The sequence below is a fragment of the Podarcis liolepis genome, assembly GCF_965112155.1.
Source record: "Podarcis liolepis genome assembly, chromosome: 3".
Classification (NCBI taxonomy): domain Eukaryota; kingdom Metazoa; phylum Chordata; class Lepidosauria; order Squamata; family Lacertidae; genus Podarcis; species Podarcis liolepis.
Window position 1 is genome coordinate 99,649,052 of NC_139557.1, and position 24,408 is coordinate 99,673,459.

A 24,408-nucleotide genomic window follows, 5' to 3' on the forward strand; every position below is an offset into this window, starting at 1 on the left:
ACCGCTGCTGCTGCAGCCTCCCAACGCGAGCCAAGCATCACACTGTTCAGCCTCTCGGAGGCCGGGCGTGGGTGTGAAGGAGGAGGTGGGGTGTTTGGGTGTTGCCTCACCCGCCGCGGGCGTCGCCGGATAAAAAGGCCTTGCGTGAAAAGGAGAGTCGTGCGCATCCAGCTTCCTGAGGGGGTTGCTGCATTAGTTCAGCGTCGCAAGCGGAGCCAGGGCCGGCAAGGTGAGGCGACTGCCTCAGGTAGCGGGATCCACCCGAGCAGCAGATCCCCATGTCGATCTAGCTTTCCCCACCACCACCCTGCCTTGTTACTGATGTAGATATTGCCGTACTCCAGAGCATGTGCGTAGCGGGGGGGGCAGGGGGGAACTGCCCCCCAATCAATACAAATCTGAGGTTCTGACCCCCATCAAAAAGCCCCACCCCCCATCAAAAAGCCTGGCTGCACCCATGGGCTCCACCGGGTAGCTCAACCGGTTTGGCTATACTGGGTGCCAGAGAGGGTGCTGCAACAATGATGTAGAACAGAGCACCAGAGGTGGGTGGGTGGGTGCCAAATTTTAGTGCCACACAGGGTGCTGCTGAAATTTGAGAGCCCGAAGTCCGCTACTGTCACTCTTCCTGGGCAGGGAGAAGAGAGCCATTTCGAGGTCTGCCTCAGGTGCCAAAATGTCTTGGGCTGACCCTGAGCGGAGCAAGGGCACTTGTGGCTGTTGAATGGTTTCTTTAAATGTAAAGGTTCATCATTGTTCCACTCGATGTGTGTGTCTTTAAGGGGCCAGAGCAAGGGCCAGAGCAAGATAACGAGACCCAGCTTTACAGCTGTGAAACATAGCAGGTGCTGCTGAGTTGTATTTGATTAAGGTGTGTCAGCATTTGGGTAGAGTATATAAGGAGCAGCATCTAGCTCTCCCATTACCCTGGGGGATGGGTTGGTGGTTGGGTCATGTTTGTTTGTTAATGTATTTAGTGTAAATGGAGTTTTTGTTTTTCTTATTAAAACCTTCTTTAAGTTATTTTTGAGTTCTTTTCTTTTTAATGCATGATCTCCCCAGCAAGCTCTCTGCAGCGTTACTATACTGAAAAAAGCCAACATCTTTGGTTATGGGCCCAGCTGCTGAGTGGATGACTGCATATTTTTGGACTCTGAGAAAGGTTTGAAAACTCCTTCTCCTGTTAGCGTAGTTTTTGTGGGTCTGGAAGAGTTCCAGAATGGTTGACCGGGTTCCTGAAGCTGAGAAGGCTCTGGTCTTCCCACAGCTGACAGATGAGAACTATACTTTATGGTCTTTTCGGGTGGAGGCGCTTTTGACCTCTAGAGAAGTATGGACCTATGTAACTGATGACCCTCCTAACCCTGTAACTAATGCTTGGTCGAAAGGAGATGCAAAAGCCAGGGCGATAATTAATTTGGCAGTCAGCGACCAGCAAGTAATCTATATAAGAAATAAGAAAACTGCCAAAGAAATGTGGGACAGTCTTGCAGCAGTGCATGTTAGAAAAGAGTCAGCGTCTGCATTGACCTTTTTCAAGCAGTTGTACCAGACGAAGTTGCAGCCTGGTGGTGATTTGGCAGCACACTTGAGACGTCTGGAGGCAATACGCGGCGAGTTAATTCGAAGGGACATGGAGATACCTGATATCCAGTATATTTTTATCATCCTTTGTTCCCTTAATGAGGACTTTGATGGTATAGCTAGCCAGATATCTGCTGTTCCACCAACACAATTAACTGTGGAAGGGGTAACGGCAAGATTAATGGGCGAGTTGGATAGAAGGGAGGCTTGTGCCATAAGCACTCCTGTTTCCAGAAAGAATGAGGAACGCCATATGAAAACCTGTGGTGATACAACTGCATTTAAAGCTGCAAAGCGTTGTTGGTTCTGCAATAAGCAAGGACATTTTGCAAGGGACTGCAGATCCAAAAGAAAGCAAAGTACTCCCAAGCCTGTTTCTGTTCGTCAATCACGGTCGTCAGCCCAGCAGCCGGCATCGTATAGTAGAGACAGAAACGAGCCGCGAGCTTTTCACGCTCGGACTAAAGATTGTAAAAGAATTAAAGGTGCCAAGTGGAAGTCTTTTGTTATCGACTCAGGAGCATCGCAGCACGTCTGCAACGATCGAAGCTTGTTTATTTCTTTCGAAGAGGAAATTGGTAATGTACATTTAGCCAATTCACAAGTCTTGCAGTCGCTTGGCAGGGGTACCGTTAAACTTGACTCTTTAAACATTACAATAGCAAACTGCATTTACTGCCCCTCAATGGACAATTTATTATCAGTAAGGTGCTTTGCCCGTCAAGGGATAACTGTGCGTTTCTTAAAGTCTATGTGTGAGTTTTTCGAGGGGAACAAACGTCTATTGTATGCCCGGGAATCTGATGGTTTATATAGACTGTATTTTCGCACCTACTCACAATCGCCTATAAATTGCAGAGCAGCACAGTCAAGCCAGGGGTTGAGGAATGTAAGGCCACATTCTGGGTGTATCCACGTGGCGCACAGAATTCTGGGACACCTGAATTTTGCTGATGTAATTAAGACACAGGATATTGTCAATGGCCTCAACTTAAAACCATGCAAATTCTTTATGCAGTGTCTATCCTGTTGCAAGAATAAGATTAAGGTTGCACGCAAGGGTAGGTGCTCAGATAGGAAAGTAACTGAGCCATTTGAGCGTGTACATTGTGATTTAGTTGGGCCACTCCCACCATCATTAGGAGGTTCTAAGTACTGGCTTACCCTGATAGACCAGTATAGTAGATATTGTTGGACTTATGCAATAGCTGAGAAGTCCCAAGCATTTGAGAAGTACAAGGTTTTTTGCAACTGGGTAAAAACGCACTTTAACAAACCAATTAAGAACCTGTTTTCTGACCGGGGCGGGGAATTTGTTTCTGAGGATTTTGAGAAATTCCTGGAAGCGCAGGGGACTACTCATGAGTTATCTTGCCCCCGAAGCCCCTGGCAAAATGGGCTTGTTGAAGTTGTGCAGCGTGACTTGCAGGCAGGGGTTAAAACTTATCTGCACGATGCTAACCTGCCCAAAGACTTTTGGGCTGAAGCACTCCATGCTTTTTGTTATGTTAGAAATCGCAGTTATCATTCTGGTTTAGATGTCACCCCCTATGAGAAGTTGTTTAAAAAAACGCCCTAATCTGAAATACCTACGTATTTGGGGTTCAGATGTAATTATGCATTATCCCGCTAAGCAGAAATTGGGTGAGCGTAGTATCCAGGGAAAATTAATGGGCTACCAGCAGGGGGCGTACAGAATTTACATACCAGCAACTGGCAAATTTCATATTACCAGAAGCATGATACAAACTGTAAATTGGAATGGGGTTGCTGTTTTCCAAGATACTGATGGTATAAATGATAGTGAGGAGGAAGAAGAGGAAGAAGAAGCAGCAGCAGGAAATGGTGCTTCTGAATTAATGGGAAAAGATGAAAAGCCTGTTGAATCTGATAATTTGTTTGAGGATTTAAAGTCACAGGCACCTGAGGGGAGGTTAGATTCTCTTGAGTTTTCTGACCATGAGCTTAGCCTACAGGCACCTCTTCAGTCTGACAATGATGATTTACAACCTGAAACTAGTAGTTCACTTAGTCCCATTAAGTCTGAGGAGTCTGACTCTCCTTCCGGACTGAGACGTTCAGATAGAAAGAGACAGAAGCCACAACGTTTTGCAGATGAACATTTTAATACTGTGTATGCCAATAAGGTGGTTTTTGAGCCAAAAAGCTACAGTGATGTTCAGAATTTACCTAAGCACCAAGCTGTAAATTGGTATAAAGCTATGAACTCTGAGATAGCTTCTTTAAAAGAGCATAACACTTGGTCTCTTGTACCACAAACCCCAGATATGAGACTTATTGATTCAAAATGGGTTTATAGAGTTAAAATGAATGACAAAAATGAAGTTGTAAGGTACAAGGCAAGACTAGTTGCTAGGGGCTTTCAACAAATTCCAGGCGAAGATTATGATTTGTGCTATTCGCCAAGTGTAAAATATGAAACAGTTAAGCTTTTGTTAAAAGATGCATCACAACGTGGACATTCTGTTTATCACCTAGATATAAAAACTGCATATTTGTTTGCAGATTTAAAAGAACAAATTTTTATGCGTGTCCCTGAAGGCATAGACGCTGCTGAAGGTTTGGTATGCAAATTAAATAAATCCCTTTATGGTCTGCACCAAAGTGGAAGGAATTGGCACCAAACTTTAGCAAAAGAATTGCTAGATATTGGTTTTTCACAAGGAAAGGCAGACAATTGTGTGTTTATAAAGGAAAGGGCAAACTCTGTAACAAAAATATGTGTGTATGTAGATGACGTATTAATTTCTACAAAAACTAAACAGGAATATGAACAGGTAGTTTCACAGTTACAGAAGAAGTTTGATGTGGTGGAATTAGGCATAGCTAAAAATTACTTATCCATGCAAATTGAGAAAGGCAAAAATGGATCTTTTCTGGTTCATCAAACTGCAAAAATTGATGATCTAGTTGAAATGCTACGTTTAGAAAATGCAAATGGGAAGGAAACACCTATGGTGTGTGGTTTCACCTTTACAAGTGAAGATAAGCCATTTCCTAACAAAACTTTGTATCGTTCTGCTATAGGCAAGCTAAATTTCATTCAAAGAATCTCAAGACCAGATATAACTTATGCTTTTCAATTTCTGGCAAAATTTGTGGAAAAGCCCACTACACAATGTTTCTCTGCTCTTAAGAGAGTGGTAATGTACCTTAAACATACCAAACATTATAGGTTGCAGTTTACAACAAGTATTGACAAAGGTTTTGAAATTTTCTGCGATGCATCTCATGCAGTAGAACAAAATAATTGCAGGGGTGTGTCTGGTATGGTGTTTTGTTATAACGGTTGTCCATTTGAATGGAAGTCCCAGACACAAACCATTATTTGTCTCTCTACAACAGAGAGTGAATTATGTGCATGCGTTCAGGCCATTCGTGATATAGAATGGTATATGCAAGTATTCGCAGACCTACAGATGCAAGTAACTCTACCAGTAAAAGTTTACCTTGATTCCCAGAGTGGACTTGCTATCCTGTGTTCAGAGACCAATACGCAGCGCACTAGAGTCTTAAGATTACGTTTAGAATTTGTAAAGAAACTAATTGCTGATGAAATGGTTGTATTTAAATATGTTCCAGGTGACAATCAAATTGCGGACATTTTTACTAAAGCACTTCCAAAGGTTACACATGAAAAACATGTACAAAGTATGCTTTATGTTTTTGTTCCACAATGATGAACCGCAGGGGAAATGTTGAATGGTTTCTTTAAATGTAAAGGTTCATCATTGTTCCACTCGATGTGTGTGTCTTTAAGGGGCCAGAGCAAGGGCCAGAGCAAGATAACGAGACCCAGCTTTACAGCTGTGAAACATAGCAGGTGCTGCTGAGTTGTATTTGATTAAGGTGTGTCAGCATTTGGGTAGAGTATATAAGGAGCAGCATCTAGCTCTCCCATTACCCTGGGGGATGGGTTGGTGGTTGGGTCATGTTTGTTTGTTAATGTATTTAGTGTAAATGGAGTTTTTGTTTTTCTTATTAAAACCTTCTTTAAGTTATTTTTGAGTTCTTTTCTTTTTAATGCATGATCTCCCCAGCAAGCTCTCTGCAGCGTTACTATACTGCAAAAAGCCAACAGTGGCAACCGCAAAACAGTGGCGGGTCTTGTTGTGTTAGATTTCAGTGGCACCCTATGCAACGCCAAAATTCAGTTTCCCTCCACCTCTCATGCTCCATTGTAAATCATAGCCCACAAGGCTCTGCACCCAGTGCAACCAAACCAGTCACAGCCCCCTAAATTTGCCTCTGCATGAAGACTTAACAGATTTCTTACACCATAGGTTTTGGTGGTGTAGTGGTTAGAGTGTCACACTAGGACCTGGGAGCTACTAGACTTCATATCGCCACTCAGCTTTGAAGCTCACTGGGCGACGTTGGGCCAACCACTGCCTTCCAGCCTTACCTACCTCACAGGGTTGTTGTGGGGATTACGTGAAGATTCGGGAGAACCATGTACATGAGCTGCCTGGAGAAAAGGGCAGGATATAAATGCAATAAATAAATAAGTCTTCAAGTGTATGAAATGTTATCCTGAGCTACAGGGACATTTACAGGGGTGCAGAAATTGTACATTCAAATACATATATGCATTCATATGACTTTCAAATACAGTGGACGCTCGGGTTGCGAACGCGATCTGTGCGGGATGCACGTTCGCAACCCACGTCTGCGCACACGCGGATTGCAATTTGGCACTTATGCGCAAAGCGTGATTATTCGTTTCTGCGCATGCGCGACCGCCGAAACCCGGAAGTAACCCGTTCTGGTACGTCCAGGTTTTGGCGGTCCATAACCTGAAAAAACGCAACCTGAAGCATCTGTAACCCAAGGTATGACTGTATAGACTTACACCATGGCTTATTCAGAAGTAAGTCCTATGGAACTCAATGGCACTAACTCCCAGATAAGTAGGGTTAGGGTTGCAGCCCAAGAAATTCAATAGGACTAAAGTCAGTCATGATGTAAATTTGTTACAACTAACTTTAATCCCATTTAAGATCTGGGTTACAAGCCAGTCTTTAGGGCAGAGCCATTGCTGCTTCATTCCAGAATCCTTGCTGTGTAAAATGAAAAATTTATGACCAATTTAAATCCCATCTTAATTCAATGTAAGCTTCTATAACATGAGAGAAATGTGCAAGAGGCTATACAAAGATGGTGGGTTGGTGTTTGTCCTCTGTGGTCTTTTGTTAGTGTCATTAATCTGCATGGCACTTTACAAGTATAGGTGCATTTCCTGGGATTGACAACCTTATTTTATTAAATTCAATGCAGAACGGAATACCTAAATAGTGGAAAGATGGAATATAAGCCTTTATTTACACAAAGCAAGAGTGGGTGTTTTAGTGCTGTTTACAATTAAGGCAAAGTTAATCTATGTTATATGATACAAGTAGGCAGTACTTATATTAAGGGGGGGGACTGCCAAATTTACTCCACCGTTATTTGGAAGAATCCCAACAACCAGAGGTGCTAGGGGTCTACCAGAAACTAGCAACAAGCTATCTTCTGCCAACATTTGGTTGCTGCTGAACCTATTTTTTGCCCACCTTGTCATCAGAATGTATGACTGATACCTGGAGGGTTTAAAATGAATTTATTTAAAACAAAATTGATGGAGGGGATTTCAATCATATATATAAGAATTGTTGAGAATACTTATTTTTCTTTTTAGAGGCTGGTGTTCTTTTTAATGTTATCATGCTATTCGTGTGTTTTGCATGTTTTAGATTTGTTCTATGGCTCATAGAGACTGTCAGTATTAGACAACTAACAAATAAATAAATAAATAATAATAATAATGAGCCACCCTAGAGGTAGATAAGTTAACATTTCTATGACTTGTAAGACAAATTGGAGACTGAAAATGTTATCCCTGTGCCCATTTTCCTGTGCCACTTAATTCCAATTAGCAGGCTGCTTAGTCACGAAAGTGTTCCAGTGTTAGAATTAAAGGGGTGGCTTCAGGTCAAGAAGAGTGTAAGTTGGCAGAGATATTCAGATGAAGCAGGTACTCAGTGTGCCAGTACTATGGCTGGCTGTAGTTAATGCTTCCTATCAGCTTCTTTTCATTGTTACCTTTTTAAAAATCCAGATTCTCTTTAATCTGTTTTTTCCCTTATTTTGAATATGTCTAGTTTTCTCTGTCTTTTGCTCTGTCTTCTGAAAACTCATTTTTGGACCAGTTTTCATTAGCATATATATATTTGTACTAAACATTTATAGCCCATTATAAAAGAACAGTGAGGCGTACAACAATTAATACACATAAAAAGATTGAAGACAATGCATAATAAATGAAATTCACAATTTATTATGTCAAGGTCAAATAACATTTTACTTCATCAGGATATTAAAAATGTTTTAGCTTGACTCCAAAAAGCAAGCAATGGAAGCTTCTATAACAAGAGAGCTCCAGAGAACTTGAACTGCATTGTCTACACTTCATTTACGTTGTCTTTCACCTGTAGAAAGCCCAAAAGAGCAAAAGTTTTAGGATGAATATGTAATGGCATTACCATGACAGTAGCAGGGCTATCAGAAGGAGCCATAGCACCATTATAAGAATAAATAGGAATGAAGGTGCTGAGCTAAAACTCAAGTACAGTGGTACCTCAGGTTACATACGCCTCAGGTTACAGACTCCATTAACCCAGAAATATTGCTTCAGGTTAAGAACTTTGCTTCAGGATGAGAACAGAAATTGTGCTCCAGCGGCGCGGCGGCAGCAGGAGGCCCCATTAGCTAAAGTGGTGCTTCAGGTTAAGAACAGTTTCAGGTTAAGTATGGACCTCTGGAACGAATTAAGTACTTAACCCGAGGTACCACTGTATTCACTTATTAAATCTCAGGATGTTGACTGATACCCCCCACCACCACCATGCTTTGTGGCTTCTTACTCATAGCTTGTTTTGCATCAAATGCCCTCCAGCAACATTCTTCTTCAAGTCTCTTATTAGATTTCCTTACCATCCCTTCACTTTTGCTGCTCCCTTTCATTTTGTCATTTCTTTATTCTTTCTGCTCTTTTACTCCTATGTACACCAAACATTTGAAAGTGAAAGTGGTCCCAACACACATTCTCTGCATTTTAGTGATTTGTGTTCAAATCTCTCTTCCAACATTTAAAATCATATGAAGCGTGATAAGCACCGCACCCCAGCCTTTGACTGGATTTAACTGTCCAGGGGTCCTTTTCCTTTACCTTTACCTTTACCTTACAAAGCAATAAACATGAACTTGATATATTCAGTTAGAAAAGTAAGAACTGGTCAGAAATATAGATGCTAGACATAGTCCTGGCTTGGATTAGCTAGACTGAGAGCCTGTGGTGCAGCTCCTGCTGGAGCATGAATCATCTCACTCCAGAGACCTGGTAGAAAGCAACAGATGTAAGATCCCAGAAGTCAGAATTCAAACAGCAGGTTGAGGTTGAGTCTTTCAGGACCTGGGAGAGCTCCCAGCAAATTTAGCAACCAAGACAGGTTGCTTAGACCAGTGTTTCCCAAACGTTTTTGGGCAACGGCACACCTGCTTACCGGAAAAAAATCTCGCGGCACACCACCATTAAAGCCCCGCCCCGTGACGTCAGCGCGCAGCGTCACGCGGGGGGGGGGGGACGCACAAAAGTGAACGTTTTTTCCCTTCCCCTTGCCGGGGTGGGAGGAGGCAGCAGAGCGAGGGCAGCTGAGGCGGCGGCGGCGATAGCGGGCGGAGGAGGAGCCGTCGCCGGGAGTTGCTGCTGCTGCTGTTGCTGCTGCTGCCCGGACATGCCGGCCTCCTCCTCCTCCGCTGTCTCGCGCTCCTCCCTTTTGCGCGAGCTGCCCCGCCGCTCGGCACCACCACCGCGGAGCCGCCCCCGGCTCGACGCGGATCCTCGACGCCGCCGCCGCCGCCTCTCGCCGCCCGACTCGCCCGCCTCCCTCCCACGGCACACCAGCCGGTGTCTCACGGCACAGTAGTGTGCCGCGGCACACCGGTTGGGAAACACTGGCTTAGACAATCTGAATTTAGCTGAGAGCAAAGGCTACTGAGGCAGATGTCAGGCCTGCAGGATCCATTTTGTTGGGTTTTTTTACTAGATCCTAAAGACCACCAACCAGAGCCAGGTGCAAAATCATGGCTCAGGATGTAGATATACACAGAAGTTAGGAACAGGCTGCTTCTGAGCACATGCGTAGCCCAATAATTTGCTTTCAGCCCCGGGTTTGAGCTCAGTTCTCTCATGTTCACTCCTGACTCATACCCACTAGCTTTCTTTATTTCAGCAGTCTTATTTTGGAGAGTGAGAGCCTTTTGCTAAACAATTGGTACTTCGAGACCCTTTCTGATGTACTGCAAATCACTCTGAGATCTACCAATTCCTAATGTACCTTCAGGCTACGCCTGCCTCTGGAGAAAGCTGGTAAGAATGCTAAAGGTCATAACCCTACTTTAGAGACATGTGCCTGCTGTGCTTGGCTTAGATCTGTATATTGGCCATTGGTCTGATCAAGCAATCTCTTTTATGTTCTTATGCACTGTCTCCCTTTGTGGCCTCTAGGTGTGTTTTCCCCCTCTTCTCTGCTCTGAATTTATATGGGAGTGAAGGCCACTGGGCACTTACTGTGGTTGTGGGACTGCTTAAGGTTATACTTAACTAGTAATTTGAACCCCTGGCCTCAAAGGCACAGTCTGATATCAAATCCTCTTCTGTGTGGTGTGTGCTGTCCCTCAGACTGTCATATGTGATCCCTAAGTCAGAGCCCTGTTGACCTGCATTTGGAGAGGACACCTTCGTGTCAAAATCACTGTCCAAGGGGACCGGGCACTGGGATATTAAAAATATCATTGGAAATTACATCATTTCAATGAGCTGAAAATACCATCTGATTTTGATGGAGAAGGGGCTAGGATAATTTCTTAACATAAATCACATAAAGAGAGGAGTTATTATTGATTGTTCCCACTCCTATAAAGGTAAACTGAAATAATATTTTGATACATTGATTTTTTTATTCAAGAATCCTCTTTTAAACAACTGGACGTACTAGCTTGTTCAATAAAAATCTGGATACCATTTAAGATTCAAAAGTTGTTTTAGCAAGTTCAAAATCAGCACATTGTGGCTATTCATTACTATTCCAAAATGATCCTCACTGAAACTCAGCTCAGAATTCAGTTACATTGAACACACACTTCATTCATCTGCTTCCATTTTATAAACTGAGAAACTTTGTCCACATATTGAATTTATTGTATCCACCATAACAAAACAGTGCAGTATCATAATGCTGAGTGCAAAAATGAAATGAGTGGGTTGATGAATCTATAGGATTCAGTTACAGTGGTACCTCGCAAGACGAATGCCTCGCAAGACAAAAAACTCGCAAGACGAAAGGGTTTTTTGTTTTTTGAGCTGCTTCGCAAGACGATTTTCCCTATGGGCTTGCTTCGCAAGACGGAAACGTCTTGCAAGTTTGTTTCCTTTTTCTTAACACCGTTAATACAGTTGCGACTTGACTTCGAGGAGCAACTCATAGAACGCGGTGTGGTAGCCTTTTTTGAGGTTTTTAAAGACTTTGGTGATTTTTGAAGCTTTTCCAAAACTTTCCTGACACCGTGCTTCGCAAGACGACAAAACTCGTGGAACGAATTAATTTTGTCTTGCGAGGCACCACTGTACGTAAGTTTAAAGAAGAAGAAGAGTAGAAGAGTTTGGATTTGATATCCCGCTTTATCACTACCCGAAGGAGTCTCAAAGCGGCTAACATTCTCCTTTCCCTTCCTCCCCCACAACAAACACTCTGTGAGGTGAGTGGGGCTGAGAGACTTCACAGAAGTGTGACTGGCCCAAGGTCACCCAGCAGCTGCATGTGGAGGAGCGGAGACACGAACCCGGTTTCCCAGATTACGTGACTACCGCTCTTAACCACTACACCACACTGGCTCTCCTTAAAAAGGAAAGCAGTAAAAAAAGAGGGCTGGTGAGTGGTACTCTTGAGAGAGACTTTGTGTCCCCCACCCCCATGAACAGAATATCTTGTAATATATGAGTGGTGTTGTGAGTATTGTCCTAATATTGCAGAAAAGATCTAAAGCAAGCCAAAAAGAGAGAACCCCCATACCATCAACGAAAAGGGAACAGTAGCAGTCGTATACACACTTCGATAGACGTCAGCTGCAGTGGCAGTTAAATAAGCAAAGGGAAAGGGCACAAGCCTCTCACAACATCTGTCCTTCTGTTTTCTATAAGTATTATTTCAGCCTTCTGCTTTGCTTCAGAAGTGAATAAGGAACGTTAACTGAAATTAAAAATCAATAAAGATTTTTTTTTCCAAAAGAAAGAAATAGTGTCTCCTATTTGCCTCTCTTCAGTCTTACAAAAGTCCCCATAATTGATATGGGGTTAAATGAGCAGAATTTGCTAAAGCACTACTCTTTATTCCTGAATACATCTATAGCACCTTGGATTCAGGGTATGCTTTGCTATTTTCATCCCTTGAGCCAAAGACCAGCTACACGATGGTCTCAGGGTTGAAGGAGGGTAAGAAAGCACCCATACCCTCAAATCCATGCTGAGGCCAACTTCTCCGTGTTCCCTTACCCAATGGGTGAGAAATACATGAAGGAAAAGGAGGGGGGGAATATAAACTGTCTGAACTCCTTCACCCCTATGGATTTCTCAGAACACCTTCTTTGTAGGGCTAAATGAATTGGCTTTCTTAATCCCATTATCCTTATCTTTGTGCACAATTCTTTATACATGATTTTTTAAAAAATAAATGTTTTAGTCTCATTTCTTTTGTACCATTAGATATATGTGGCAGAGCCTTGAATCTGTACCCATTGTACCTAAAACTGCCTCCCCAATATTGTTAAGCACTCCTCATTTAGTTAAGTTGGATCCATCTTTAAATAGCAGTCTCAACAGAAGAAGAAATATTAAATTTAATAAATAAATAAATGCTTGTGTCTTCATTTTGTGTTTTTGTGTTGTAAACCGCCCTGTGATCATGTAATTAAGGGCAGTATATAGATTTAATAAATACATAATATAAAAGCAAACAAATAAAGATAGTTTCACTGAGAATTATTTTATCAAAGGTCAACAGGTGTGAAATGAATTTGCTGTTAACTGTTGTGGCAAAACTTACTTTTAAGATGTGATTATTTACCCTTCCAAAAGCTCACAGAGGAGTCATCAGTCTAATGGTACATGGGCATAATTTAGGCATTAAGATTTATGACAGAATTGGATTAACAAATGTGTATTGATTTCTTTAAAGAAGTTTTATTTCCATAGCTCTTTGAAACCCCTGATGTTTGAGAGCTTGCCCTTTTATAAAAAAGGTTTTAAAAAGTAATTTCATCTGCTGAATTCCTGATAAGGAACTCCTACACTACAATAGTTGCCCAGAAACGGAAAAATCATTTCCACTCTTTCTGTTCCTTTCTGTTCTGTGTTATTTTCAAGGATGCAACTAGAGTGGCATTAACAATTGTGTTCACAAATGAGAATAGATTATTTTCAGTGAGTACTGTTTTCTGTCACTTCAAAAGTGCTCATGTTTGGGAGCTTGCCCTTTTAAAATATATTTCTTCATACTTAAAAAAATCCATAAGATGATCCTTTTCACTAAATAACATTTCCTATGTTTTATTATTGAGCACAGCTGAAACCAAAGCTCTCCCAATATTTAAGTTATATTTATATACAGTTCCCAAAAGTTCATTGTGTACACTTGAAACTGAGAAATTCTCACGACTGTTGAACGCAGTACAGATGTTGTAGGAGGAAGGATATTGTAGTAGCTCTATAGGAGAGTGAATGGTGCTTAAAAGTAAAGGCTTCCCATTGGGCTCCATTTCCATCTCATTTCAACTCTATTTCGGCATGAAAAGGAAAAATATCAAAACCTTGGATGGTGGGAATGCTGTGGGTGAGTGTCCCACTGAGCATATCACAGAGATGCAGAAACTTTGCATGTTTTCTAGAGGCATTTTTCCATTAACAAGCACATTCCATCTCCCCCCCTCCCCCCTGAACAGTGGTGGCCAAAACAGCAATCAAGTAATTATTACACCTGCAGAATTTTTGGTAAGAAACACCTTAGCCACACAATTTTCCAGAAAACAGTTCTGTTCATTGATGTTCTTGTGCTTGCTTTGTTTTATTTCAAGCATCCTGTTCTTAAGGGTAAAGTTAGCAGTAATTAGTTTAAAACCACTGTCTCACATGATCATATCAAACATTATTATTTGTAAAATCACCACATCTTTTTAATTGATTTGAAGATGTAACTGGAAATCACATTAAGTATCTAGACTGTACTTTGGATAATGAGAATGCCTACATCATAATTTCATCAAACTAAATATATTTTGGGAGCTGTTATATCAACAACTTTGTCAGAATATTGACAGTGAGTCTTTTGTTGGTCATTCTACCTCATTTATCTATAAAAGTGTGGAGAAAAACCAAATGAGCTGAATTATTTCAAGGTCCACCAATCCAGCACCCTATTTCCAACAGTGGCAAAGACTCTGGAACACCCAGTGAGATAGCATGCTGAGAAAACCCTCTCCTGGCATTTGCCTGTTTGTGACGGCTATTCAGAGATACACTGTTTTAAAACATGAGGTTTCCATTTAGGCACCATTATTAATACATGCTGTTAGAAGTATCCCTTTGGATTTTTTCTTATGTTTTTCAAAAACCATCTCAGCTGCTTACCATCACCTCATCTGGTGGTAGCAAATTCCGTAAGTGAATTACGTATAGTATAAAGAACTGCCATCTATTGACAATCAGTTTGGGGTAGTGTATGATCCTGGTTCTAGTATTATAAGAGGATGGAAGAAATTATGCCATTTTCACATATCTTTCATCTACCCTATATTTTGGGGAATGGTTTGTCCATTTGTCTGCTCGTACTCTGTGTGTAAGAGGGAACAGGGTGGAAGAAGAGGGGCAGTGGTGTTGCTGTCATAAAGAGGAGAATTGGCAGGGTTTGGAGGTGACAGGGGCATCAGTCAGACTGTGCCAAGGGCAGCCTGCAGCCCCAGAGAGAGAGCAAAAGGCAGCTGGTGTCTCAGCAGAGCCAGTGGAATATCTTTGCTTCCCTTCTATGTAGATCAACACACACACACTTCCCTTTCAATGTATTTTATATCCAAGGCTCACCATAGACTCCTTGGGGAGGAAGGGTGGGGTATCAGTTCAATAAATAAATGTCTCACCATTTATATTCATCCCACCAAGATTCTGATATTCCCATTATATCTACGTTCACTTTGAGTACCAAGCACTCCAAGATCCCACATCTTGGCTTTTGAGACTTCTGGCATTAGGGCATAAACGCCTAAACATTGTGTCCTTTTCCTTCCTTCTTTTTCTTTTTGCAAGACATATGGAATGCCAGCAAAGTCATTAGATAGATTAATGTTTTTGTAGGGGGAACACAGAACAGACCTTCTCATTATATATATATATATATATATATATATATATATATATATATATATATACACACACACACACACACACACACACACACACACACACAAAATGCAAACCAGGAGTAAACAGAAAACAAGTGAGACTTGCGAAGAAACACAGGGCTCCTGCTCTTCAGGGTTCCAGCCAACCAACCATACCTTCTTCCTGAATATTTCATTTTATGCCCTCCCTTCCTGGCATATTTCCCCACCCTAGATTTGAAATATTCATGCAAACCCTGGGGCTCCCTTGAGCCTACTGTTTCCTCCCTGTTAATGTAAGAACATAAGACTAGCCTGCTGGGTCCGGTATCCTGTTCTCACAATGACCAACCAGATGCCTGTGGGAAACCAGGGAGCAGAGCATGAGCACTCTTCCCTCCCATTATTCCCAGCAACTGGTATTTTGAAACATTACTGTTTCCAATTGTGGAGGTAGAGCATAGCCATCATAGCTAGCAGCCTTGTTCCATGAATGTTGTAGCTTGTGCCATTGGGCTGGCACTGGGAGAACTGAAATCGTTATAGGCTTTAGTTTTTCATTCATATAGCAAGACTTAGAGAGACAAGCAACACATTCCTTAATATACTTGGAGTGTACTAAATGGAGCTGATTCCCAGGTAAGGAGTTATTGCTAATCTGTAAGAAAGAAAAAGTACTTGGCTTGTTTTTTGCTTTGTGAACAATTGCCAGAAAACCAAAGGACAAGGATTTTGTTCTTTTCAGCTGTGTGTGTACTGTTGTGCCAGCAGTAGACTACCGCTGATGGAACCCTTTATGGCAGTGTGACTTGCCAGTGCTGTACAAGAGAATTGAGTGAAGCTGGGGAACGGCTCCAGTAAGGATGTAATGATAAATTTGCAAAATAAGTGGTGTAAGTGAAAACAGTCCCATTTCAGTCAATGGAACAGGTATTTATTTTTAAGTTTTTTTAAAAAACAACAACACCAAAAACTTAAACTGTTATTTAAAACACACACACACACACACACACACACATATATATATATATATATATATATATATATATATATATTCAACAATAAAGAAAGAAAAGAAAGAAAAAGAAAAGAGAGAGAGAGAGAAGGATAAATTTACATCAAAAGATAATACAAATTCCACATGTTGAGATTACTCTGAATCTCCTAACTAATGTCACCTAAGAATGGCAATATGGGTTTGTGAGGGTATTATCAATAATCAGAGTAGGATGATACAATAGGCGAAAGATGTGGGGCATAATATACAAATGATGGCTTGGGAGAGGCTATGAAAAACAGATCTGAAATTTATGGCATGTTCTTCATTGAAAGAAAACTATATATGAAAATGACGTATTGGTGGTACTTAACCCCAGTAAAATTAGCAAAAATGTATAGAACAAGTACCAATATATGCTGGAAATGCAAAGAAAAAAAGGGTACCTTTTATCGTAAGTGGTGGAATTGTAATGTAATAAAAAAAGGGAAGGGAAATGATATATAATGAAATGTGGGAAAAAGTTTAAATTAACCTTTCCTTAAAAACCAGAAGCTTTTTTATTAGGAATTATAGGTACCAAGATCCCAAAAGATCAAAAGAAACCTGTTCATGTATGCTACAATGGCCGCTTGGATGCTGCTAGCCCAGAGATGGAAGAAACAACCGTGACCAAAGAAGAATGGCAAATCAAGTTGATGGATCCAGTTACAGATAGGTAGCCATGTTGGTCTGCCATAGTCAAAATAAAAAAATTCCTTCCAGTAGCACCTTAAAGACCAACTAAGTTAGTTCTTGGTATGAGCTTTCGTGTGCATGCACACTTCTTCAGATACACACGAAAGCTCATACCAAGAACTAACTTAGTTGGTCTTTAAGGTGCTACTGGAAGGAATTTTTTCAAGTTGATGGACTATGCCGAAATGGCAAAATTAACTGGGAAGCTCAGGGACGAAGAAGACAACTAATACATTTTGTGTGTATATACCGATATGTGTGTTTCTGTGTGTGCTACAATCAATATTGATTAATAAAGCAAGTGATTGGAAGTGCAACCTATAGAACTATGACCAAACACTCTTCCATTTACATGGAGAAATTCACTCCTTTTCATGTAGGCTAACTTTATCTTATTTTATATAAACATCACTGTCCTTTCAGTGCTGCATCTTTCCTTCTTTGTTCATGGGAAAGCAAGAGCCAAAAGTGTAATAAAATTTACTAACCTAACTGTAGATGATAGGACATTCCAACATTTTCTTACTGTTTGCTGTCTGTGGTTACCTTTCCTTCACCTTGTTGTCAGTTTACTAGGTCTAGCTGCTGGTCCACAACTAGAAACTATGGTTTCTCAATGTGCAAAAAGCTGGACAATCCAAGGCTTATGCCACACATTCCAAAGTTTTTTCCCTGTACAAAAAAATAAATAAATCTTTTTGTGCATTTCCAATCCACACTTCAGACTTAAAGAAGCTTGCCTCGCCTCTGGTAACCATGGTTTCTCTCCTTCAAGATTATTCACCTGATGCTAAATCTCTATCAGATGCCCCACAATCCATATTCAATTCTGTTACATATCTTTAAAATATTCTGTTGGGTATCTGATCTTTTAAAGTACCAGACAACTTTATGTATTTGCAATTTTTCCAACTGTGGTTTAAAATAATTAATTCCAAAATGGTTCTGTTTTAATATTCCTCATAGTTTCAGCTTTCAATCATTCTGCATGAATTTTCCACGTCTTTAAAGATTCGTACACATCTGAAATAATCGAGCCATTGTACTTTAGTACTTACGTATATACTAAACAGATCTTACTCTTTCCACCACTTAACTGCCCACTCTTTTCCTATCCAACTCAGTTCGAAAATTGCCCAATCTGCTTTCTTGAATCCTTTTCTCTGAAACTTGAGCCCACTTACCAAAATTATAACTCGGAAATGTTCCCAAACATTTCAGCCCCAAAGTTGGAAAATACAAGTCTCTTTTTGCTCATTTTTCCCCTAATAGCTACTGCTCTTTCCAATGGAGAATGACAAGTATATCTTGGCAACTGTGATTCATGTGTCCATAATCTCACAAATGGACAGCAATAATGCACTATCATGGTGGTTCCCTTGAGATTGATCTAGAAATTATTGGTGGTGCACAACACTGCAACCAGGTTGCTGAGTGCACTACCCGGGTGTGCACATATTTCACCTGTGTTGAGGGAACTGCGCTGGCTGCCGATTGGCTACTTATTTCTAATATATAAAGCCCTGGAAACTCTCAGCCCTGGAAAGTCTCAGCTTCAGGATCTGTCCTTCCAGTGAGCACTCAGGGCTGATTTCCTTCAGAATGGATAGGTTTGATCTTCTTGCAGTCCATGGGACTCTCAAGAGTCTCCTCCAGCACCATAATTCAAAAGCATCAATTCTTCGGTGACCAGCCTTCTTTATGGTCCAGTTCTCACTTCCATACATCACTACTGGGAAAACCATAGCTTTAACTATACGGACCTTTGTTGGTAGAGTTCTGTAAACGTCTACCATATCACCCCTTACTCACCTTTTCTGTACAACGAAGTCCCAAGTGCACTCACACTCACTAGCCCAGGCTCTTCATGAACGAACAGTGTTACATTTCATGAAAAACTGAAAGACCAAGAAACAGGAATTCTATTTGCTTCATGACAATCAGTGATGAAAACAATACCAGTTTTGAGATTTGTTGACAATATCTCCCATGGTTCTGTTTAGTCTGTTCGAGTATAAGGCATATTTTCATTTTCTCACATTCTTTTTTTTTTTCCTGCCATCTTCAGCTGGAATATTTCCAGCCCTGATATCATTCTGCATGGCTGCTCTGGCTTGACAGTCACCATCTGTCTCCTTTACTTACGATTATAAATCTAAGAAATGGCCCAGGTAAAATGGCATGCCAGCCAGTCAACATGCCCTACAGAGAAATCTTATCATGCGCAATCACAATAATGTATTTTCCTTCTGCATTTTTGTTAGTTTAAGAATTTAATTTCCGTTAATTTCGTGGTCTTCTTTATATGCATGGGAAACAAATTTTGCACTAGAAAGATAATTGAAAGCAACAATGAACTTGTCCTACTTTATCTTTTTTGAAGTTGATTCAGGGAGAGGAGAAAGAGAGAGGGAATTGTCTAATTTGGAGAGTCAGTGTGGTGTAGTGGTTAAGAGCGGTAGTCTCGTAATCTGGGGAACCAGGTTTGCGTCTCCGCTCCTCCACATGCAGCTGCTGGGTGACCTTGGGCCAGCCTTCTTTGAAGTCTCTCAGCCCCACTCACCTCACAGAGTGTTTGATGTGGGGGAGGAAGGGAAAGGAGAATGTTAGCCGCTTTGAGACTCCTGAAGGGGAGTGAAAGGCGGGATATCAAATCCAAACTCCTCTTCTTCTAAAAACAGGGAGCATGGGAAGGGAACATGGGAAGGGAAATGAACACAAGTCAACAGTGTGACAAGCTGGATAGTGTCCATATCAAGGGTTGTGCCTTCTCCTTGCATTAATTGCAAGATCAGAACAGAACCAACAGATGTACAAATCAACATGAATACAATCCATTATTCAGGGAACCTACATATTGCAGAGTTCACTTCACAGCCACACAGAGGGCTGATGTGCATACATATTTGTACACACACTAACTCTCTTCTGACCTCTAGGTGAGCAGGTGAAGGTGAGGGGATGTGCAGCAGGTATGATCCCTCTCTCTTTGCATTTCTCTCCATAGGTATGATTGTTTGAATGGGGTTTAGTTTGGCCTTCACATCAATATATTTCAAGAGATCACTTATATATTGCACCCTAAGACTGAAATCTTATACTTACTCAAGAGTAATCCCCATTGAACATAGTGGAACTTATGACCAAGAAAACATGCATAGCATTGCACAGTTAGATTCAGGAAGGGTACTGTATCAACTGTATTTGACATCCATTATTAAAATAATATGCAAATCATGCAGTTACAGGCTCTGTTCTCTGTCCTGCTTATTTGTGCTGAACAATTTACACAGCTCTGCCCTAAGGTTTCTAAGCAGATCTCATCTTCAATTGTATTTCTTTGGTTAATTAAGCTTTGAAGTTATTCATATTTCCTAATTTTGGTATAACAGCTGATTTGCTTCAGCTGCTGGAACACAATTTCTAAAACTAAGAGGAGCAGAGTACAAATGGAATAGGTTAGATATCTGTGGCAGTTTTAAATAAAAGAAACATATTGGATTCAAGCCATGGATGGCCATATTAATAGCAAAGTTTCTGGAGGAATTATAATATATTGAAACTATTTGTTTTGTGCACACATTCTATTATCCAGCTACACTGCAGCAATTTTTTGAGGGGGGGGGGAGCCACAATTTACAAATAAACAACCCAGTAGGATTCATAACAGCTCACTGTTCTCTTTGACACAGACAGAAAACTATTCCCTTAGATGAGGCTAATATGGGGAAGTCTAGACAGAAAACATTAAAACTGAACTTTTCACTGAAGTTACATTATTCTATAGCAAGGTCATAGCTTGCATTCTGGAAAAATGATAGAAGACAACACAGTAGATGCAATATTTTTCAGAAGTAGTGCACACACTCTCTTCCTATACATCTGTATATTTCTTTTTTTAAAATATGTTTATTCAGACACCCTGAACAATTATGGTATAACTAATCAGCTACTGAAAATTCAAAAATTCACAGTGGTCCTGGAGCAGAGGATAGGTATTGCCTTTTATAAAATCTACTTCTCCTAGTCTAATGACTATTGACTTTTATGGAGTTATTCTCTTGTTTTGGTTATCTGAACAATTTTTGCAAATGAAAAGTTGTACAGAGATATTTTAAATGAACAAAAATAGTGTGGGGTGTGCAGGTTTTGTATCTGCTCAGATCTGTCCATGGGGCAATATGGAGTGCTAGCTAATCCTTCCGGCCCAGAGAAGCAGCCCACCCCATCCTAGACCCCCTTAGCCACGAGGGGTCAATGTCAGAGTGCAATTCCCAGCCATGCTGCTTGCCTTGGCTGTTGGATGCCAGTCAAGCAGAATGTTTTAATGGTTTATGAGCAAGAGTTTCACACTGCTTGGTACATTCTGCCTCAGTTACAGCCAGGCAACTTGGCAATGTCAGGATACAGGCAGAATGCAGTAGGTGGTGCATCTTGCTACACTTCTCTGAAAGAGGGAGGAAAAGAAGCACAGACAAGTTTAGGCAAGAAGGAAGCAGGTTTATGCTCCAAAAATGGAACAGCTGTGTTCAAAGGCTCAAGTAAACAGACATTATTCAGCAAATAATTGGGCTAATGGTGTGTGGAAGCCTCCCCCTCCCCGTGCTCCTGATCTGGACCCTGAATCTTCCCAGGAGGAGGAAGACAGTATAGATTTAGAACAGTGGTTTGCAGAGGGACATAGTTCAGAAGGCAGAAGCTGGGAAATACTGGATGGGGAACAGCTAGGAGAAGAAACACTGGAAGAGAGAGGGTTAACAGATTCACAGTCTCTGGACAGCATCCACCCCGCTTCTCCAAAGTCACGGAGAGCTCAGAAAGTGGCAGAACAGAAAGCACAGCGGGTACAAGTTCAGATTACAAGACGTAGAAGTGACATAGATTAATAGGGATGGCTGAGGGTGGGATCCTTAATTGGGAGCACAGGCAATTGCTAGGAGGTGGGTTCTTTGTTCTCTCACTGTGATTATTAAAGTTTCTAACTAGTAAGAAGACTCCTTTTCATTTGTTCTGCTTATCTACTGCCACAGGGGAGGGAGCCGATTCCCTGAAGCCTAACATGGTGCATCCTGAAGGTCTGATACTTCTCCAGAACATGACAGATCTAAAACAGCTTGGTTGTTAATTCTAAACCTGGAATGAAGGCACAACTGGAGTATCTTTGGCTAGAGAAAAACAACTACCATACCTTTAGAAGACATCTGAAGGCAGCCCTGTTTGGGGAAGCTTTTAACGTTTAATAGATTATCGTATTTTAATATTCTGTTGCAAGCCGCCCAGAGTGGGGTCTCCTAGTCCAGTGTTTTTCAACCTTTTTTGGGCAAAGGCACACTTGTTTCATAAAAAAAAATCAAGAGGCACACCACTACTGTGTGTGGAGAGGGAGATGTCAGAGCCCCGCTGCTCTCTATGGGGAATCGGGTGAGAGTGGACCGCCTGTCCGCTCTCATCCGATCCCATCCGATCTGATCCCCACCCAGGACGGATGGAAAATAGGGTGTACACAGTCCGGTGCCCGCCTAGTGGGCGAAAATTTGACTTTTTTTTAATCTTTCGAATTTTTCAATTTTTCCCATGGCACACCAGGCAACATCTCGCGGCACACTAGTGTGCCGCGGAACAGTGGTTGAAAAACACTGTCCTAGTCATTCCTGCAAAAGCAGAAAGTCTGTCTGAACTAACTTAAAACCAGCATTTGCTTGTGTGGATTACCCTCAAAAGCGGCCCTGTCTAAATCCCATGGGACGTAATGTATGACCTTGGAGGATTGCAGCATTTATGAAGAAGACATGTGTTGATTGGTCAGTCAGTTTCTCAGGATTCCTGTCTCTGATATACTACTATATAGCTTTCTTTACAGCATGGGTTTGTGGCTATGGGACGGGTGAGGTGTAGGGACACCAGGTGTCATTCTGAGTCAATATGGCAGACCAAAGTGTAGCCTTTGCATGACTTCACCCTAATATTGACATGATGTGTCCAAACTGCACTGGTATGGATGCCTCTGAAGATCTCATCACCCCCATTTAGTGGGACTTCACTCAATTTGGCATCACAGGTTCAATCTGCACCAATTTTGATGGCTCTGAAGGTACTGTCACCCAATCTGGCATGATGGGTTGCAACTGTGTCAGTTTGTATGTCTCTTAATGTATTGTCACTGAACTTGGTACAAGGGTTCCTGAGGAGGAGGCAGAGATCTTCCTCTGTGTTTGGATGCCAAGTGCCATTTTGAATTAAGATGGCAGACCAAAACATGAATTTGGCATGAGGTCACCCAGTTTGGCATGATGGTTACAAATGAGGTTTCCCAAGGTGGTGGAGGTGGTTTTCGTCTACATTTCGATGCCATGAGATGCACTGAATTGTGTGTGTGTGTGTGTGCAGTCCAAAAACACACAAGACTTTTTGGTTTATAATATCTTCTGAGCTGTGCTGAACTTTCTGCTAGTAAATATATATATGGAAGAGAATTTCAAGAGGCTGTTGGCACATAGATCTAGTGTAATTCCACATTTCTGTCACAATTTTCAGACTTCCACCCTCCGCATAAAGTAATCCTAGAGCAAATGTAGCTTGGTAAGCCTTGGAAGCTCAGACAGCCAGTGGCGTAGCGTGGGTTGTCAGCACCCGGGGCAAGGCAAGTAATTTGCGCCCCCTAACCCGTGGATTTGCGCCCCCTAACCCATGGATTTGCGCCCCCTAACCCTAACCCCCAGATGTTGCGCCCGGTGCGGCCGGGCCCCCCTGCACCCCCCACGCTACGCCACTGCAGACAGCAGAGCATGAAACTCTTAATCTTAGGGTCATGGATTCGAGTCCCATTTGGGGCAAAAGATTCCTGCATTGCAGGGGGTTGGACTGGATGACGCTTGTGGTCTCTTCCAACTCTACAATTCTGTGAAAACGGCCAGCATATTGCAATCAGATTATTAGGCTTTTACGGAATACTTTTATGTCACTGTCCCAGGGTCCCAGACCCCTCCGAACTTAGATAGCAGTCCTTTCTTATTTGAGGCACAGATCTCCTTATCTTCTCTCAGCCTTCTTGTCAGACCATTGAAGCCCTGCTGGTGAGGTGCTAAACAAGCCCACTTAACACACAAACTCCATTATAGATTACATCATCCTCCCAGTGCCTCCCAGCTTGCTAGCCCTTACTCAGCTCTGAACTATCCTGGCTGATTGCTAGCTGGGCTACTTGTGAGAAAACAGCCCGTTTAATTGCTTCTTCCTCACATCTTAAAAACAATCAAACTGTAGATATTGGCTGTTTCAGATTGTACTGGTAGCGGGTTTGGGAACTGGAGGAAAGCACTTAAATCTGTGAACTAGCAATAAAAGCAGCAGCAGCAGCTGAGGCAGTGAGACCACATCATATTACAATCCCACTGGGTACACCTTCTTTTCTAAATGATTAAATTTCTAGGAGTTGTAACAAGTTTAAGGTTATAACATTGTGTTATAGGTAGGAAAGGAAACAGGGTGTACTGCTGCATGAAATAATCATGAGTACAATGGACATTTCAAAAACAGCATTACATACTATGACACGAGGTGAGGGGCCTGTATCCTGGTTTAACGCAGCACTATGAAAGCAGTAT

General features: G+C 41.6%; 1 long non-coding RNA gene across 4 annotated transcripts; it reads left to right on the plus strand.

Moving 5' to 3' along the window:
• The first annotated feature begins 1 nt into the window (after nucleotide 1).
• Nucleotides 2-17,115, plus strand: LOC310702845. 4 transcript variants are annotated; one of them, XR_014523686.1, is made up of 5 exons: nucleotides 162-229; nucleotides 5,889-6,113; nucleotides 9,876-10,012; nucleotides 16,634-16,760; nucleotides 16,972-17,115. It is a non-coding gene; the product is annotated as an uncharacterized lncRNA (long non-coding RNA). The 4 variants fall into 4 exon arrangements; XR_014523684.1 differs by lacking the exon at nucleotides 5,889-6,113 and having other exon boundaries at nucleotides 2-229; XR_014523685.1 differs by lacking the exon at nucleotides 5,889-6,113 and having other exon boundaries at nucleotides 150-229; nucleotides 9,879-10,012.
• Nucleotides 17,116-24,408: the final 7,293 nt, after the last annotated feature.